Genomic DNA, 6,690 nt, shown 5'->3' on the forward strand with positions numbered 1-6,690 from the left:
GTACATGATTTGGCCACTTAGGGGCAGTGCGGTTCCTCGCATTCTGATACACTGTTAAGTTGTAGCCACATTAGAGAGTAGAAGCAAAAAGTCACGATCAAGTTGTGGCAATAAAAGTTTATTTTTTTGCAGCGTAGGAAGAGCATATGTCGGTGAGTAATGTTAACATGCTTCTAGCTAATTGGCGTTAGCGAGTCAATGGCACTTCCCATTGTGCGTTAGTCTCGAGCTAGCGACGTTCGTGAAACAAGCTAAACAAGGCACTTGTTTAATCGTCCACTCTGTATGGTCAGTGAGAAGGAAACAGGGTGAAACATTGAACTCTTTTGGAGGGACTGCTCGTTGTCTGCTAAACTGTAATCATTCTGCTTAGCGATGGCAGAATTGACTGTGAAGCGATAAAAAATTAGCTAGCTACATAGTGTAGCAGTTGTGGTCTACACACTGTTTTTGTGTGTGTCGGGGGGACACTTTCCTTACAATTCAAAACTTAATAAATATAATAAATGAAAAAAAAGAAGAAATTGTAATGTCTCAATTTGTCATTCTGTCTTGCAAACCAGACTAGAGCACATCTACAAATTGAAGCAGAAATGATTGTCAATCAAATCCTTTTGAACAGAAAATCGATTGTGAATCGAAAATCGATTGTGAATCGAAAATCGATTGTGAATCGAATCGCAGACCCAAAAATCACAATTGAATCAAATTGTGAGCCAGTCAAAGATTCCCACCTCTAATACAATGACTCTCTTTTGTTTTATGTGTCGGTTTTACAGTTTGGGACTTCAACTATGGGTCTCAATAAAGCAGTTTGGGGGGAAAAAAAGCACAGTTAGTTTATTTGGAAATCTATTCGTGTCATATTCAACCATCCTGCCTCAGTGTTACTGTGGAATACTTTAATCTCTTAATAATCTTATAGAGTTTCATCTATCGCACCGTGGATTTGGAACATATCTCCCTTGATAAACAGGGGTTGACTATGTAGCGTAGCTAATGCCGTGGCCGTTGAGTGTATACAGTATGCGGTGATGGTGTTGAGCAAGCCGTCCTCCAAAGACCTTTGAATGTTTTCGTGCAGTAACCAAAGCAAGAGCTGAGGGAGAAACATGATACATGGCAGAAAAATAGAAGAAAAGGCAGAAAAGACTTGCAAGCCCGAGTGATTTACTTCTAATCTCAGGTACACCCCCCGTCCCCCCCCAGTCTCACTGGACCCCATGTTGCCTTTGGACGACCGCCAGACGCCTTTTGATTGTTGTTCACCTTCTTTCTGGTGTCACTCGCCAGCCGCTCACTGTGACCTTTCCAGCGATGAATATACGTCGGCGAAAGATCACTTACGAGCGAGCTTTCAACGGCGCTGCGGAGAAAAATCACCCAATCAAGCGCGGCAATATTTCACCTCATCATTAATATGTCTCCTCCGTCACGGTTGACCTCCGCCGTCATGGCATGTGTACGTGCGTCACTGGGAGAGGGGGGAGGTGGCAGGCTCTGCTCCTATCTCGAAGGCTCCAAGCTGTGCGCCGACTTCCAGCTTACAGGCTGTCAGTGGTTTGCGTCTCCTCACCATCTCTATCTCAAACCACGCGACGCGCTCAGAGAAAGTGAGGGGGAGAGAAGGCTCAAATATTTGGCAATGTGAAAGCCTTGAGTTGTAGGAGGGGGCTATTGTGTTGCATTCCGTTTGGATCCATTAGTCAGCTGTTGGAAAGCTTTCACATCGATGCGTGTGTAGCGGAAAAGCTCACATGCTTAAAAACAATGAGGTGTAAAACTAATTTGGCAATAACGGCAGCGCTGTCTGACTCACGTTCTGAATCACAAGATGGACACAAAAAAAGTGACTTTTCAAGCACATAATAAATGAATGATGCACATTCATGTTAGTTCTTCTGGGAAGACTTTCTTCTCCAAGCATTTGGCGCGCATCTGTGGGAACTTTTGTCCATTTATCCAGAAGAACATTTGTGGTGTCAAAGGTTACCGCTGTTGGACTTGAATGACGTCCTGGCTCGCTATCTCTGTTCTAGTTCATCCCAAAGTTATTTCATGCAAACTGATGAAATTCACCTCAGCATGCCTGGGTCACAGTCGTTCCGGAAAACAACTTTTTCCCAAACCTTTGCACAATTTTTCCCCCTGACATTCATCATACCCTAGAAAAGTGTTTCCTGTGGTACACACTGATAATCAGAACAACTTACAACATGTCCCCCTCCCAGAGTCAGCAAATCATCAGATGTCAAGAGAAACACGAAAGCTGCAGGAGGAGCTTGATTTTACTTTGTACCTGGAAACATATTTTTTGTTGGGAAAACTCATATGTGATACGACAATACGACATGGCCGTTACATTTGTGATGTTGCAAAACACATCTACAACATCTACAATTCAAATTCTCAATAGCAGCAAAACTGTTATGACTAGGGGTGTGAATTGCGTTGTACCTGGCGATTCGATTCGTATCACGATTCATAGGTCACGATTTGATTCAATACCGATTAATCCCGATGCGAATCTATACATTGATTATTGCGATTTTTTTAGAACTCAAATTTTGAAAATACTAATCAGTAAACTTGTTAATGTACACTGTAAAATTTGTATGAAAATTGTTTTATTTATCTGAAATTTCAGTTTTTTTAACTGAGCCATTGCATTTAACAAACAGGTTGCAGACTGTTTCATGTTTGAATAAAATATTAAGGCTTAATGTTCCATTTATATAACATTCTTCCATGCTTAATGTGTAAATCCTAACCCTAAGTAAGACGTTTTGTTGAATATTCTCATAAAAAATTGATGTTTAAAAATCTATTCGGCCACATATCAAATTGATTCGAGAATTGCGCGCTGTAATATCACGATATATTGCCAAATCGATTTTTTCTAACACCCCTAGTTATGACAATGTTTTGGGTTGGATCATAGAGTTATGTTATGTATGTGTTGTTATGATGCACAGTAAAATCAGAAGTGGAAATTTAACTCCCATAATGTTAAATTTAACACTTTCCCTGAGTTTATATAGTTCTCAGCAGTTCCTAGTCAAATTTAACTCATTGGTAGAGTGAAATTACAACACCCATAGTGTTATTATTTTAACATTTAAAAGTGTTATTTCCTTTCATGTTTTGTATTAACTTGTCGCACTTTTGATGTCACTTTCAACCACAACGTGTTATTTTCATTCTTTTTTGTGTTCATTTCTCACAGTTTTAGTGTTACTTCTTGACAAGATTGTATTTTCCAACCCAAATGGAGAAAGTGGGACTCGAACCTAGTACCGAGCAATTGGGAAGGGGGGGGGGGGGTAACAACACTAACAAGTACGCCACGAGATAGTACATGTTTGTTGCTGCAAACATTTTTTCTTGTAGGCCTAGTTCTCGCACGACTCATGAAAATGAGAAAAGAGAAAAAAAGAGCCCGGGTGCATAAGATAACGCATCCTGGAGTCAATGAGTTTGACTCGCTGAATTAATGAGCTTTTTCTTCACTTTGAGTGATCAAATAACACAGAGTAACTCTAAAATAATTAACACTAGATTTTTAACTCAATGTAACACTACAGAATTTGCTGTGTGTTGATGTTGTCAGTTACTATGCAACTTTCAAGATTTCTCTATATCGGAATCCAGCCCTGCTGTCTGTTATTACTTTGTATTTTTGTGCAAAGTATATAGAGACGCTCTGTTTCCCAACTCCCGTGTCTTGTCTGCGTTTGAGTCCAAAGGTGGTAAAAAAAAAAACAGTCGCTGACGGTCGGCCACTCACGAAAGGTCGCTGCACACACAATTCAGTCACGTTAGGCAACATCACGCAGTGTCACTGCCCTTGTGCAAATCCGAGCAACATACTCACAAATCTGTAAACATAAAATATTGGCCCATAACTCAACTCAACAAAAAATATATAAATATGTATATTGTCATGTACACAAATCTACAAAAGCTCCTTTGAAAACTTAGTGTGAGATGCAGCTGAAATGTTTTTGGGGTCATTTCTTAACTCAAACTGACATTTTTGAACTCTTACATGATTTGGCTGTTTTTGAGTATTTCAATGTTTTCAAGTCAACAGGACACATAACAATGTAAGTGATAGTAAGAAACAACACTGACTGTACCCCCAAAAGATTACATCTTTATATAGGGCAATTTACCCTATAGTAAACAGAATTAAAAAAATTAAATAATAAAAATAATAATAATAAAAATAAAAATAAATCTATATATATTGTTTTATATTTTTTCATTATAATTTTTTTTTGTTTCTTCCTCACAGTCTTCCTCAAAGAAGTAAACAGATGCCACAGCAGTGACTGGTCATTCTCTCGGGCACTGGAAGGAAACTCCTGTTAAACGTCTCAACAATAATGTTCCCTGGGGTTATTTATTCAGGAATGTTAATGGGCTTCGAACCCAGTGCCCCCGTGGCCTGTGGCTCACGCTCCTTTGGGCTTTTCCTATCAAGCGTTCGATCAAGCGGTGCACAAACGCTGCGGTGCCACTGTCAACTGTTTTAGCAACAACGATTCTTGTAACAGGAAGCTTTTGATTAGCATGCTTGTGTACGCTGCCAAACACACTTTCATGCATTCTAATGTTTTTGGTCACTGAATAAAATTTAAGGACTATGCTTTTTGTACACTGTAACTAGAGTACCTACTCCAAAGTCTTTGCTTTATGTCAAGTAAACATAATAGAGTCACTGAATGTTATGTGCTTCACTAGTCAGTACATATGAGAGCCATTAGTTTTGCACTAACTTCATCTCTCTTCAGGGTCCAAAATGGAAACAGATGCACAGAACGACGATCATACCGTTACTAGAATCTTGAATTGTTCTCTTTGATTCAATTTACGTTTCTATACAGTTCTCCAACATTCTGCCAGGGAAACAAAATGTGTGCACTGTTTGACATCTGGGCACATATGGAAGTTTATCCTTCTTTGAGGACTTGGATGAAACTGGGGATTTTGAGGGGGAGAGTGTAATTGTGCAATAAAATGGCAAGATTTCTCTCCTTTCCCTGGTGGATTTTGCAGATCGCGTAAAGCCAGAGGATTTCCTGGCCCACTGGCCTCATCTCGAAAGGCATTTTTTTCCCCTTGATATGCACACTTAAATGATTCAAGTATTCTGTCTATATCCATCCGTCCGTCCATCCGTCCGTCCGTCTGTGTGTCTGCCAAATACTGAGCCCACCAACTCTGAATTAATGTTCAAAAACAATTTTATATAGACCAGTGGTCAGAAACCTTTTGTCAAAAGAGCCATTTTAGACCAAATAAATAACAAAATCTGTCTGGAGCCGCAAAATATTTGATCATTGTGATGAAGAAAACAGTGTTAGTCTTAGTCTCGTGTACTGAGGGCCCAAGAGCTAATTAGAGCTGCACCATAACAGAAACATGTAGCATCCATACAAACAATTTCTTTTTTACTTCCGTTCATTATTATTATTATTTTATTTTCTACGCTGCATTTTTCATACATTTTTTAGTTTTCTTTCAAATTTCTGACATTTTGGGCAATTTTATTGACATTTTATGGTAATTTTCTGGATTTTTTTCTTTTTATTTTGGCCATTTTATGGTTGATTTTTGGACATTTTCTTTCGTGCCTTTTCTTAAATCCATTTTCTGACTTTTGGGGCAATTTTGTGGACATTTTTCATCATTTTTTTCTTTTGTTTTTGATCATTTTATAGTTTCAACTATATTTCTTTTCCGCCTTTTGTATTTGACCCACTGATATTTTGGCAATTTCATGGACATTTTCGGCTTTTCCTCTATTAGGAAATTTTATGGGCACTTTATGGAGGTTTTTAGGTAATTTTTTTTTAAAATTTGCAATCAGTTTCTGACTCTTTTTCTGACAACTTAAAAATTTGTATTCTGAATTTTTTTCACAGTATATAATCTTTTTTTATGTATATATATATATATATATATATATACAGGAGAGAGAATAAAGAGCTCCAGATATGGCTCCAGAGCCCCAGGTTGCAGACCCCTGTTATAGACCAGTAGTTGCATATAGCCTTTTCGAAAGGGCACCCTTACTTGTCATTAGAATCCTTTTATATTTTTTGTCAACATGTTTAATTTGGCAAGGATGTTTTGTGCCTATATCAGTGCTATTTGCATGTGTTAGGAATTTTGCCACCTGGAATTGGGCAGAACAGCTGCCCAAATAAGCGCCGACCTTCTTTATGATTGCCCCTAAATCACTTGTAACTGCACAGACCGATGCAGTTAAATATTATATGTTCATAATGAAGGCCTTTCGACAACCTGCCCTTTTTTTTTTAGCCCATTTGAAATGTTTGCTCAGGTTTATGGTTTCCTTCAAACTGGAAGTGAGGGACACTGACTCATTAAAGACATAATCCTCTCTGTGTGCCACATTTCTATGGTTACCCACTTTCTCATGTAAGACTGACCTCAGAGTCACTGCCTCCCTCCCTGCAGGTAAATTTATGTGTCTGCCTCCCCGCTCCCTTCTACATTCCAAGGAAATTACAACATTCTGTCGGGTATGACTAATTTGCTGTCTGATTATATTGTATATCTTTGCAGCAATCAAATATAGCGGTTGAAAAGATGTGGAACTAATACTTCAGTACCTCCCGTGAAATGACATTACCTTTTCGTTGTGGAGGCGATGAGTCA

The sequence above is a fragment of the Leptonotus elevatus genome, chromosome 1, assembly GCF_054856555.1.
Source record: "Leptonotus elevatus isolate MCC_2025b chromosome 1, RoL_Lele_1.0, whole genome shotgun sequence".
Lineage (NCBI taxonomy): Eukaryota > Metazoa > Chordata > Actinopteri > Syngnathiformes > Syngnathidae > Leptonotus > Leptonotus elevatus.